The 14,264-nt window shown below is 38.3% G+C and overlaps 2 pseudogenes; both read left to right on the top strand.

Annotated features, from left to right (window-relative positions):
* Positions 1 to 356: 356 nt before the first annotated feature.
* LOC101598481 lies at positions 357 to 656 on the top strand (annotated as a pseudogene).
* A 6,971-nt stretch (positions 657 to 7,627) lies between these two features.
* Positions 7,628 to 9,340, top strand: LOC101598780 (annotated as a pseudogene).
* Positions 9,341 to 14,264: the final 4,924 nt, after the last annotated feature.

The following is a 14,264-nucleotide window of genomic DNA, read 5'->3' as shown; positions in this document are numbered from 1 at the left end:
AACCTAGTCAAAAGTGTATGACTGAGAAAGTCATTGAAGCTAGGCGGAGAAACTGCTACTATTGTTCGGCTATTGGATATGTTGTGACTTCTAGATATTACTTATGTTTGTGCCCACAGATTAGTGTTTTTCTCACCTTTGGTCAAGAAAGCTTTTTTTTTTGCAATGAACAGTAACTACTAGGGAGATTCAAAACTCACTAAATTGCTGAGAATAAGTGGATATTGAGTGTTCAGCACTCAATGAAACATCCTTCATACACCTTTCAAGGCTTAGGAAACATGATAGAAGAGAAGGTATAAAGAATATAAAATCCAGTTCATGCTGCTTCAGGGGCGTCTTTAGGACTAAGCATCATGGCTGAACACATCAAGATGAAAATTAAGAACTACAAGACTGCCCCTTTTGACAGCCGCTTCCCCAACCAGAACCAGACTAGGAACTGCTAGCAGAATTACCTGGATTTCCACTGCTGTGAGAAGGCAATGACTGCCAAGGGAGGTGACGTCTCTGTGTGCGAGTGGTACCGGCGTGTGTACAAGTCACTCAGCCCCCTGTCCTGGGTCTCAAGCTGGGATGACTGCCTTGCAGAAGGCACATTTCCTGGAAAGATCTGATGTGGCTCCACCTCAGCTCTCCTCTGTCTTCTGTCCTCCCGGGATAGTAAAGGGGGACCTGAGTACATGATGGTCCCTGCCCTGGGACCCTGAATCATGATGTAACTGCTAATAAAAACTCACTGGAAAAGTGTTTTTAAAAAAAGAATATAAAATCCAGATGATGGGGAGGATTTGGGACCCAATCATAACAAAATGGGATGACCTCCCAGCAGTTGTCAGCTGTTGTTACCTCTATAGGACTTACAAAATTAGAGCCATCAACATTTTGACATGGCTGATAGATAAGGACAAAAAAGAAAGCTTATAAAAGAAAAGAGGGACTAGCTGGAAAGAAGAATGGATTTAGTGTAATGGGGTAGAGGAGAAGGGCAAAATATAATGAGAGGGGATTATGATAAAAATACAATATGTGCATATATAAAAATTGTCAGTAAAAAGTTTTTAAAAGGACAGGAGGGATGGTTTAGCAGTTCAGGTACTTGCTTGCAAAGCCATAGGACCCATGTTTAATTCTCCAGGGCCCATGTAAGCCAGATGGACAAGGTGGCACATGCTTTTGGAGTTTATTTGCATCAGCTAAAGATCCTCGTGTGCTCATTCTCTCTGTCACTCTTTCTCTTCCCCTCTCCCTCTTTCTCTCTCTAATAAATAAAACAAATTTTAAAAAGTTTTTAAAATATACTACTTAAGATATTTTAAGTGTTTAGGAATATGGGTCAGGATCTAGGAACATAAACAGGGAATGAGTCCAGGCTACAGACCTCCAAAACCTGTCCCCAGTGAGGTTGTACCCACTAATAGTTCAGCAGCCTTCCCAAGCAGTGCCAATCCTAAGCAGTGCCAACATCTGGGGTCCAAGTGTTCAAACACATGAGGTTATGGAGAACATTTCACATTCAAACCTCAAGCAAGTCCTGTTCATTGAAATCCATTTCTTTCCTCCCTTGTCTTACTCTGAGTCTTAAAATGGCTGATTTTCCAATTTCCACCTTTAATAATTTCAGCAGTCTAATTGTGCTATTTGTAAAAATGACCTGTGTTGACAGCAGTTCTTGGAATCTGAACCTGATTCCTTTGCATCTGTGAAGATGTGTGTAAGTCCTGGTGTGTCTCCTCACCTGACAGTGTGAGCTTATCTCTACAAAACTTTGCATGAAAAAATACGCCTCCTTTTGTGTGCTACATGACCAAGTGTGAGCAGCCTCAGCACAAAGAAAGAAGCTGGATCAAGGGCCCTTGGAGACTATTATATACACTTTTCTATTTATGTATATTTAACCTTTTAGATATAATTAGATAAAAAAAATTAGAATTAGCTCATGAGGACCACAGTGTAGGAATATATACTATGTTCTTGAAAAAATGCATTCAGCTAATGTTTCTAAATTATTTATTTATTTAAATAAGTAGAGAGAGAGAGAGGCAGAGAAAGGGAAAGAGAGAGAGAGAGGAGGTATGCCAGGGCCTCCAGCCACTGCAAATGAACTCCAGATGCATGAGCCACTTTGTGCACCTGGTTTACATTGGTCCTAAGGAATAAAACTCGTGTCCCTAGCCTTTGTAAGCAAGTGCCTTAACTGCTAAACAATTTCACTAGCCCCTTTCTACCAATTTTTATGAAGATAAAATGTCTTATTGGTGTCATTGCTTACTACCCACTATGGTACACGTTTTGCCAGTGTTTTCTGTAATCGTGTCCTTAAAAGACATTGCAAAGTAGGTACTTTTAAAACGAGAAAATAGTAACAGAGTAAAACGACTGGCCTAAGTTTATGAGCTATTAAGTGCATGAGCTGGATGGGAATCCAGGCTTATGAACTTCTAAATCATGTTCTTTCCACTGCATCATACTACCTCCCAAGTAGATGACTGCCTTTTCCATGGGAATGTAGGATACTTGGCTGCCCAGATGTTTTAGTATTGTGGATTAAAAAATCTACTTGATGCAGTATTGGAAGGAGTTTAATTCATTATAATTATGTCTCCTTTATTTAAATAAATATTATTTGCCTTGATGCAAAATGAAAAAAGTTTGCAAAGTGTCACACAGGAGTGTCAACATCATGGCCTGAAGTTGGGCTCTGCATTTTATAATGTGACCATTTATAGAACATGTGCCAGGCCACCAGAGTAACTCTCCAGGTCTCATCCTGGCTCTGGAATTCTGGGCTGCATTGAAGACAGAGGAAGAAAATAGAACAAACTTCCAGTGTTGGATGACATAGGGAAGAGGTTGGAAGCCTTTGCCCACTTTGTCTTTCCATGGACTTAACAGTGACATCACCATGCCCAACACCAGGCTCTCAGAATCTAAATATGTAATTTTCAACTTTTCTTATATAATATTTGGCTTTGGCCAAACATCTAAGTTTGAAAACTAAGCAATATTTCCCTATTTTTCTCAATGTTGAATAAGAAAAACTAACTGCACACTGTTTGAAAAACTGAAATATTTAGCAGTTTACACATTTCTCCAAGGGCAAGAGGATTTCTAAAACAGAAATAGTTAGTGAAAAAATATGTTTGTCCAGAAACACCCACATTATACTCCTGCCCAGCAGTTCAGAATGTTTATTCACCTCCTATTGTGGTATGTCTGTTTAATTCTGACAGTAATGTTACATATAAATGTTCAGTGTCCAAAACATGGAATTCATTGACATCTTGTTGAAAATGATGTGAATACTAATTAGTTACTGCCAATATTTTTCAAAAAGTATACTTGTTCTGGCCTATTACAACCCTCTATATTAAGGCATTTCTAAAAATTTCAACTAGAAGTCATTTCAATGAGAGTATAATCTGGTGCAATTTCTTCCATTTTTCTTACTGAAAACAGTTTTTTTAAATATCATATTTTGCCAGGACTTCCTCCATTTGTCTAATTATTTTGTTATTTTTAAGTAGAAAAACACAACTTTCAGTATTTCTCAAATGTTTTCTTTATTCAAGAAAGGGAGAGAGAGAGAGAGAGAGACAGAGAGAGAGAGAGAGACACAGGAAGAAGCAGATATATAGAAAGAATGGGCATGCCAGGGCCTCTAGCCATTGCAAATGAATTCCAGATGCATGTGCTACTTTGTGCAACTGGCTTTCGTGAATACTGGGGAATTGAATCTGGGTCCTTAGGTTTCACAGGCAAGTGCCTTAACCACTAAGCCATCTCTCCAGCCCCAACTCTCAGTATTTTGGTTCAATATCATTATTATTCTTCTTGTTCTTATTTCTATCTAACTTGACCTTGAATTCTCTACCTTGAAAGTAGTCATCAACTCTAGTCCTGCCATGAGCTGAAATTTAAAGTATCTGGTTGCGGATGCTTTCAGGATATTTTATTTTATCCTGTCATAAGACCTGATACCTAAGTTTTATATCTGTAACCAGTTGTCCTGTTCATAAGCATTGTGTTTCTATGCCAGACACCCTGTAATCTTGCCTGACCAACTCCAATTTATTCTTTAAAGATAGCTAGTTATAGGCTAAGTGAGAAACCTAACCAGAAAGTTTGTCTTATGCAGAGAAGTATCAAAAGAGATAAACATGGAAATCAAGTTTAAATGTGTGAGGTAGAAGAAATTTGTCACTTACAGGTCCTACAGAAGTTGGGGAGCTAAAAAGAATCAGATGAGGAAATTCTGGGGCATCTGGGAGATGGAGGAAGAAAGAGGGCAAGAGAATAATGATGTTAAAATGGCCTTCATACAGAGATTATATATTAATTTTTTTAGGCAAACCCAACAGACTGGCCTTTATTATGAGAGAAAGAGAGAGAGAAAGTTGGTATGCCAGGTCTTCCAGCCACTGTAATCAAACTCTACACATGTACGCGTACTTGTACTTGTGCACGTGTGACCTTGTACATGCGTCACCTTGTGTGTCTGGCTTACGTGGGATCTGGAGAGTTCAACTTGGGTCCTTAGACTTCACAGGCAAGCATCTTCATCACTAAGCCATCTCTCCTGCCCACACATTAATTTTGTGCACTCCCAAAAATTTTCACATGATCTCATGGGATAGGAAAATCTCTTTCTACATGATGCACTTGAGGACTGTATATCAGAAAAACTTTGTGAAGCACACTTGTGATCTGGTCCACAGAAGAGAATTCTCTCCTGGTTTTGGTGCTTCCTGGAGGCCATTATAAACATAGTCTTTCGATGGAGTAAGATAATTCACTGTTGCAGGTGTTACCCATCTACAGTGAACTTAACATTAAGCAGAACTATTCGCACTTGCAAACAGATCAGTGACTAGTTAAAAGCTCTCTCTTGCAGAATGAATATTAAATCATGATGTTTTCTTTTTGAGGGGGGAGGGGGGCATTGGCAGTGTGACAGTGGTTTGTACCACAGTTGTCACAGCATGTTGTTTGTTTCCCTTCCACCTTCATAGTCACTTGCAAAAACCTTGTAACCCTTCAGTGGACGAATACAAGGAGATACTACATGTCCCTGGTCCCTTTCAGATCATTCAGTGTTGAATTGTGGTATTAGTAAGTGAAGTTTCAAGAACTTTTAGGGAAATGAAAGAAAGGAGCAGGGATTTGAAAACCACCCAAAGAAAGACTCAAGGCAGCAGTCTTCAACAGGAAACAAAAAAGATTGTGTGTAATTAGAACTTCAGGGGTAATTTCAAGAGGCCTGGTATAATTACCTGAGAAGGAAGTGAGCCAGGTGGATGGTAACACCTCTAGTTTGGAAAGAAAGGTCTATTTATGTTCATGTACTCACTCAACTATAATTTCTAAGTACCCATGAAAGAAAATAAGATTTCTACCTTTCAAAATGTTGTGTTAAGTATATTTTAAGGTACCATGAGCCATGAGTTTTACTGGAACTTTACATCATTAGACAACAAATGACCTGTTAATCCAATATTAAATTTAGGTCCATTTTGAGTTAAGGCTACAGATGTTGAGATTTCTGCTCTAAATATTTCTTGTCATAAAATCTAATGAAATTTACCTGCCTTAGAAGTCATCATTAATCATGTTTTAATCAGTTTATATATTCAGAGTGATCTTTGCCTACAATTTTTTAGATTTATTGAGAACTTGAAGATGTGAACATATCACGAATTTGTCATATTCCCATCAAGTTACACTCTTACATGCCCCCTCTTCTTCACCCATTCTACTGATAGCCCTCCTCAGTGAGGTTATGAGTGATTACTATGGGGTCATGAGTGAAACATTTAGTCCCTATGATGGGGGCAAATGTCTCATAGTACACCTTCCAACCCCATGCCTCTTACAATTTTTCTGCCCACTCTTCCACAATGTTCCCTGAGCCTTTGAGGGAGTGTTAGGAGTCTCCTTTAGTGTTGAGTGCTCAGTGATCTCTTATTTTCTACTCTGATGAGTTTGAGTATCCTCAGTGTCTACCATCATCTCCCTGGAGAAGTTTCTCTGATCAGTAGTGAGTGCAGTACTCATTTAATCTGCCACTCTCTCTGTACTGTTTCCTGGGTACTTCTAGGTGTGATCAAGATGAGCTTTCCTATGCTAGGCACGCAGCTTTTCCTTCTTGTCACTTTGATGGGTTTTGGATCTCCTCAGTATTTAACATCATTTATGAAAAGCAGATAACCAGCAGTTATCTAACCAAGAGTGAGAGTAGCATGGAATAAAGGGGATAACAGACACTTAGAAGACTTTTTCATGGGAACAGTCTCTCCTCCTAGCTAAAGAACAATGGGAGTTTCCCTATAACTTCTAGGGCCTTCTAAGCTATATGCTTCTAACTTGGTTCTCAGCAGGAGACATGAAGTACCTCCCACTGATCCAGCCTTATCTCCAATCAGAGAGCAGTTGGCTACTCACATAACCTCTTCTAATCTTTCCCATTTCTTTTTCCAAGCCTCATTCTGGCTTCCTAACCAGTACTCCTTATACTATAACTTGTAAACAATGGAAGCTATTCCATGTTAGGATTAGCATATAAGAGAGAACATTTGGCATTTGTCTTTCTGAGCTTAAGTAACCTCACTTAGTTTCAATTTTTTGAAGTTCATTCATTTTCCTGCAAACTTTATAACTTTATTTTTCTTTTTTTCTGAATAGTCAAATACAACTTTAAATTTTTTTTCTAAATCAGCTTTTAAAAACCTTATCAGATCATACAAAACTATAATATAAAGTAATGGAAAATTAATAATTTATGCAATATGCTAATTTCCATGGGTTTATAACATGAGAAAATATTTTTAAAAGATAATGAAAGAAAATGACTGAAATAAGTGATTTGTTGGAACTGAGTAGCAATCAAAGTAACATAAACATACTTGCCTTTTTTTGCCTAATAGACACATGTGTAGCATCCCATATCACATGTGCTTAAAGAACAAATAAGTCTGCTTTGAAATCTAATATAGTAATGCTGGTAGCCAATAAAATGTCAGATTTTTTAATAGCCAGCATCTAATGTATAATTAAATTTTTCTAGGCAACTTGTTTTATGTGATAAGATGATGGAGAAGTAATCATTAACACATTAGGATCCTTTGCAGGGTAGCTGCTTATGGCTTTCTATTCAAGGTGGAAAGCACACAGCTCTCCACTGCTATCCTTAAGATCTGTTACATTCTGCAGGCAAGTATAATTTGAGTTTCTGCTATTCTGTCTTAATTGCAATCTCAAAATGAGACTAAGTCAAAGTCATGAGGCCACAACATTCACTTTGCCCACTGCATTGTGTTTGTTATTGTTTAGCAGTCACTGCAAAGTTCACCGTCTTCACCAATCTAAGCCATAGTTGTCCTAGAAAAGGCCTAGAAAGGGCCACCTCTACAGCCTAGCATGCATCCCCTGGACCAGCAGTAAAGCATGTGGGCCTTGCAGCAAGAACCAGTGTCATGATGAGAACTTGGTGAGGTATCAAAAGGAAAACTAGACCATATTTGATAAGAAAATACTGCAAAACAATTAGAAAACAAGAAATGTAAAAGTCCAGCATGGTTTGCAGTAAGTCTGCTTTCCTCCTCTATGCCTTTTATTTTAAAAATATATTATGGTGGTGATGATCAAAAAGAAAAGTTAGGACCAAATGACAGAGGGCTTATCCCTGTTTCTAGGCAACAACACAATTCTTTTCACCATATGGCTTCATGGTGTATTAGGTAAATTTCACTCCATTATAACTGAAGCCACTAGCCTAAAGTCTTCTAATCCCAGCATCTTTGATAGCAACATGCCTACAAATAAGAGCGGTTTTAGTATAGGGGATGAGAGAAGGCACGAAGCTGCTGTCCCTCCCCTTGCTGTTCCCAGCAACAGACCTCAAGAAAGGGATCCCAGTTGTCTACAAGTTCACAGGAGCAGAAAACCAGTAATTACAGACAGACTTACAATGAGGGAGCTTCAACCCAAATAATCAGTAGTGAAACCTCTGAAAGAGCCAGCACCCTCTGAAGACGTAATGGATATTAAGCCACAACCAGGTGATCTCATTGATGAAGACCTCAATTTTGTGCAGGAGAATCCCTTATCTCAAAAAATAAAATAAAATAAATATAAAAAAACATACTGTGTCACTTGCATATGGTTCTTCTAGCCCTTTTATTGAAATATATTTACCTCCTTTAAGTAGAAATGCAGAGTCTGGCACTGAAACTGGCTGCAATTTCAACCAGAGCAAAACATTATTATTCATGCTGTCAAGCAGGTTGATATATACTACAATCAGGTATATGAACCAGGATATTTGTATGAACTAAAAGTGCTTAAGAGCTTAGAAGAAGGTTACAGTCTCTTTAGAAACAACATGGAAAAAAATGAGTATGGAGGATGAAAACATTCAGAAAAGAAAGTTGCCTGTAGTAAGTTCAGTTGGTAAAGTAAAAACCTTCCATTGTGATGAAGAAGAGGTGGTGGAAGATGATAGTTATGACTCCTGGATAGGGAGTGTGTCAAGCAGTGTGTTAGTGATAGCAAAAACCTGAGAGGAGGCCTTCTCTTCCACCTTCTAAATAAGCTAACATGCATGTGCTTCCAAAGGCTATTTCAGAAGCTCAGTTATCTCTAATAAAAACAACTAACTATTCTGCAGTTCCACAGAAAAAGACACTTCCAGTTGCTCCCAGAACTTGAACTTCTCAAGAAGAATTTCTAGTAGAAATGGTCCATGGGCAACACAGGGCCCCCAGAATAAGTCCCCCATTAAAGAAGGAGCAAAAGGAGAATACACAAAAAGTATTCTAGGAAATCGAGAGACAATTTTCATCCTGACTGCAAATTGACCCAATAATGGCCCAATAATTTAGAAACAATGGAGAGGAGTCAAGGTGAGATGAGTGAGCTGAGTGTGGCTCAGAAAGCAGACAAGCTTTAGGAGCACTGCAAGTACTGGCCTGCTTGTAAAAATGGGGAAGAGTGTGCATACCATTATCCTGTGTCACCTTGAAAAGCCTTTTCCAATTGTAAATTTACTTAAAAAATGTATGTTTGTGCATCAACTTGTAAATATGATTCAAGTGTACTAAAGCAGGTTGTCCTTCACTTGCATGAGCATAAGAATTCTAGTACTGACTCCAAAAGCAGCAGTTTCTTCACTGTCACCAGCTTCTAGTGGTCAGTTCTGCCGCCACTTCCCAGCTTGTATCATCCAAAGAACTGTAGGTTTCATACTCAGTGTACGAGACCATAGTGCACGCTTGACCATCCCACCATTACTGTTCTGCCGAGGCATGCCTTGAGATGGATTTGACCACAAACCAGCGAATGACAGCCAGTCCTACCTGACAGAAGATTATGCTTTTTGAAAGCTTTCATCTCCTGATGTTCTACAAAACTTGTCAAATCTTTGAAATTCAGGATATATTGCTTATATAATAACAAAAAAAAAACCTTATCATAGAAGTGGCCTTTCCAGGATGGAATACTTTCAGCTATAGGCTTTTCTCTGATTTGGATAAGCATCATTACATACAGAGATGAACAGACTTCACAAAAGTCACTTCCAAATACCACTTGCACTCACGTGGCTGAATATATTGATCTGTAAAACAAGATCTCAGATTTAGTGACTGTTAGTAAGGTATTCAGTACCTCATGCTTCTGCTCTGGTGTGGGGATCACTTTAAATTGCCTCCCAGGAATCCCCTGTCCTTGGCTTCTCAGTTTTCATGGAAAATTACTGCTAGTTGAAAGGGTTGGAGAGACCTCAAGAAGTGATCAGAACATTCAGTCACTGGTCACCTCAGGGTTTCATGAAACTGAATCTGGAATTTATAGTCAAATAGAATGTAAATAGCTTGCTTTGGCAAAGTTTAGAGTTTTAGAATAAATGAGAATAAACAATGTAGGCAGTCCATCTTCCTGCATCTTGGGTGCCTTCTTTAAATGGAAATTTCAGTTGACAATTCTAGACTATAATTACCCTTTCTCTTAAGTACTACTAAAGATTGTATTGATCTGTCATTGAGTATATAATCGCATTTCACAAAAATCTGAGTGTATAGGAAAGATTAGAAGTATTTACTGGAAATATAATTATGCTAAAAGCTGAGCATTGGGCAGTTTCTGACTTCCTTAACTTAAGGTTTCAAGTTCCAAAAGGTAAAGCAAATACAGTGATCCTAAGTTGATGATTATATCCTCATTTTGGTATGTTGGATGATGTTACCATGTAATCTTCAACTTGGTAATTAGGGAATGAAATTCTAAGCAAACTTACAATATCAAATGATAGGAACATCAGAGTAAAAAAATATAAAACACAAACAAGTAAATATAATAAAGCCTAATTCTATGGAATTGATTTATGCTATCATAACTTTTGTGTAATTCCCTTGCCATCACCCTGCCCTCTACCCCTTCAAGCTTTTCTCATCCTCTATATTCTATCCCTCCTCTAACTCCACCAAGTGGTAGTAAGCATCGGGAATATGGGCATAAAACCAGAATATGACCGAGAGAGAGAGAGAGAGAGAGAGAGAGAGAGAGAGAGAGAGAGAGAGAGAGAGAGAGAGAGAGAGAAGTCTTATCAGCTGACATATTATTCTCTTATCTCATGCCCTGAAGTCTACACTTGTGACTGCCACAACATAACCCATAGGCTGGGTGGCTTTAACAACAGGAATTTGGGTTCTTATAGTTTTCGAGGTCAAGGAACCAGGGCTTAATTTCCTTCTTAGACTGTCTCCTGTCAATGTCTTACTATCTCCTCATATAATGTTGAGGCGGGGGGAGGAGAGAGAAATACAGCTCTTTAGTTTTCTCCTTAGAAGGGAGCCAGTGCCAAGATGAAGACATGCTGTAAACCCCAGTACTCTCCAGAGGCCCCAACTTGAAATAAAATGTTTGAGGTGTTTGGAAGGCTGCCAGTCCATAGCAACTTGCTCTGTTTTGGCTAGACAACTTCAGGGACACTGGATTCATTTGTGAGTAACTGTAGGACAGAAAGGCTGCCTGAGGGCAGTAACACCATGGGGAGTAGAAAATTCTGTCTGCATATACTAAAGAAGGTGGCACTACCTATCTAGAGAAATGCTTGTCTACAGGTATGCTTGCCCAGAGTTACCAATACTTCTTTTTGTTTGTTTGTTTTTGTTTTTGAAATAAAAGTTAAAATTTGGCTATACAAAGCCTTCCAATTTTCACAACAGGGATAAATTTACTACTAATAATAATTTAAGAATACCAACATCAGCAACAACATATGCCCACATAGAATGAGAATTCTCTGAACTTGAGCAAGCCTATTGGCCCAAAGTTTTCTGCCTGCAGTAAAAGACTGAGCAATATTTACCTGCACAAAAGAAAATTGAGTGGTGACCTTGATTGTTTTAAAGAGTGGTCAAGTGGAAGAAAGGAGCAGTTTTTTCTTTCTGTGTTCACTAGCCATGCCCTCCCCTCAGCATACCTGTCACCAGAAATTACTCTAGAGCAAGCTTCTTGTCCAGGTTTATGATATCAGATCTTTAACATAAGTAACTGATAGGGCCCATGGGCCCACTATGAGATTAATTGGCAGATTAGATGTTAGGCAGGAAATGACTCCTCTCATTAAATGGTGCTCAAGTGGTGTTCCTTTCAGCATTGCCTATGACTGAACCCTCTAATCCCACAGGAAAAAAAAAATACACATCATAGAAGAGAGACAAACATGGAAGGCTGAACAGCACCATCACCCAGATGTTTTCATTAGCGTGTTCAACAGGAAGTTATAGGTAGGGAAAGTTATGCTATTAATTCGTTCAACCTTTGTTGAGTTGCTATTATGTGTAGATACTGTTTGCATGACTGAGTTATAGCTGTGGATAAAATAGACATAATTCTAACTTCGTGAAGTCATGCTTCTTGTAAGGGAAAGGAAAGAATAATATGCAAGTAGGAAAATAAATATGGAATGCTGTATCAACTAGTTACTAAGAGCAAGTCAAGCAGCATAGAACTGAGCAAAAAGAATTACTCATTCAGAAGTGATATTTCATCAAAGATCTAATGAAATAGTTAATGAGAAAATAGGGAAAAAAATTGAAAAGCAATAATAATTGCAAAGTGGATTATAAGAAGTAAGCAAGGAATGGGCTATCACTACAGAGGAGGTGATCTTCTACCATTCCCTCCAAAACTCTGAGAACATGGTATAAGAGAGAGTGGAAATAAGGTGAAGAGCTGTGAGGTGGAAGGCACACTGTGCAGCATGGTGTCCCCTAAAGGAACTGACTGGTCCATTCATCATGTTTGCTGAGGCGAGCCCTCAGTGGAACAGGTTACAGAGGAGATGGGGCATTAGAGGACAACCAGATGGGAATATGACTAATATGCAATGTATTTATATTTTAAAGTTCCCAATAGAACTAGTATACAAAGATGAGGTTAGCAAGAATGTAAAGTTGTATCCTAAGGTAATGTGTAAATAAAACACAAACACAAGTTAGCAACAAGGTTTTCAAAAAAAAGGCACAGTCTATCTATGCTAGTTACCTTTTAGTGTGACAAAATGCCTGATATAAACAAAGTAAAGACAGAAATTATTTGTTTTGGCTTATGGCTTCAGTGATTGTAGTCCATGGCTCTTGGCTCCATGATCCCAGGTCCATGGTAACACAAATGTGGCTGAGGCAAAGGGATAGAAAGCAGAACTGAGGAAAGGACCAGGGTCCAAATGTACCTTTTACAGGCACACATCTGAACACTCACCTGGAAGAACCACCAATTAGGACCAAACCTTTATCATATAAGGCTGTGGGAAATATCTCATATTCATAATATAACAATGTTGATCGTAGAGAAACAATCTTTATGAAGAAACTTTTTTTAAAGCCAGAATTAAATTTATTTATGTTTATTTTTTACAGACTATTGGCTATTTCTTTAAGTGCAAGAATTATAAATAATATATAAATACATATTGAGTAAAATGTGTATATTTTCAGTACAGACTGTATGTAATGCTTGACAAGTTGTGATCTCAAAATTCAGTGTAAAGACATCCTCTGCATACTTTATTTAGAGACGTCAAACACTATACTATTATTGCTTGGTCTACTTTCAGATGCCATGGTCTGACATACGTATTCTGGCAAGCTGTTCAGAGTTAGTGTACAAAGAATACTGAGAAAACAAACGTCATGCCTTTAGACACAACAGTTTTTTCTTCTAGGAATCCATCATAAGGAATAAATAAATGCAGACAAAGATTTATGTCCAGGATGTTAACAATAGGCATAATTAAAACAGTGAAAAGTTAAAAACAACCTAAATGCCCAACCCAGCATCTTATCACTGTCTCCATCAGTAACTTCCAAATATTAAATTTCTTTAATAAAGAGACAATTTCCCAATGTAATCATTGGAGAATGTGTGTTCTACTCAGTTACCTTCTTATCTTCAGCTTATTTGTGACCTATCACTTTGCTGACTAACATAAGTATCAATGACTTTCTTCTGTAGATGGAGCCACATGCAACTCATCTAAGAATTTTAGATTATTTATTTTTTATTTTATTTTATTTTTAGTTAGTTGACAAAGAGAAAGAGGGAGATAGAGAAAAATGGGCACGCTAGAGCCTCTGGCCACTGCAAACGAGCTCTGGACACATGCGCTACCTTATACATCTGGCTAATGTGGGTTCTGTGGAATAGAACCTTGGTCCTTGGGTTCTTAGGCAAACACCTTAACCACTGAGCTATCCCTCCAACCCAAGAATTTTAGATTTTAAGACTCTTAGGTTGGAACTGGAGGCCCCCATATTGTGAAACATTGTGTTTTTTAGGAGATGCTCCTTGAAGCACATATTTCCTTGAGGAGATTAATTTGGCAAATATTTTCAGAGTATGCCCTCCTTAAAATCTGTAATCATGTTACAGGGTTGAGAGCTAATGAGCCCATGTTGGGTTCTGGATGAGCTTACAGTTCCCCGAGCCAGTGGCTCTCACATCTCAAGTTCTTTTATGATTAGCAAACCATTGATAAACACAGACACAAAGAAAGATTTATTGCAAGGAGAGTATAAATAAGAAAGAGTAGAAGTTCTAAAGCTCAGTGGGGGAACCCACCTCAGAGGGGTTCCAAGAAGAAAAATCCAGGAAATCCATGTGGTTACTTTGATTGGATCTTTTTGTAAATTAGGCATCAAACTGGGTGTGAGCCTCATTGCAATGCTCAAATGTATATAAAGGATCTTGATTGGTTGATGGCA

This window comes from Jaculus jaculus, chromosome 1 (genome assembly GCF_020740685.1).
Source record: "Jaculus jaculus isolate mJacJac1 chromosome 1, mJacJac1.mat.Y.cur, whole genome shotgun sequence".
Lineage (NCBI taxonomy): Eukaryota > Metazoa > Chordata > Mammalia > Rodentia > Dipodidae > Jaculus > Jaculus jaculus.
Note: the sequence above shows the minus strand (reverse complement) of the source record. Positions and strands in the feature narration are given on the sequence as shown.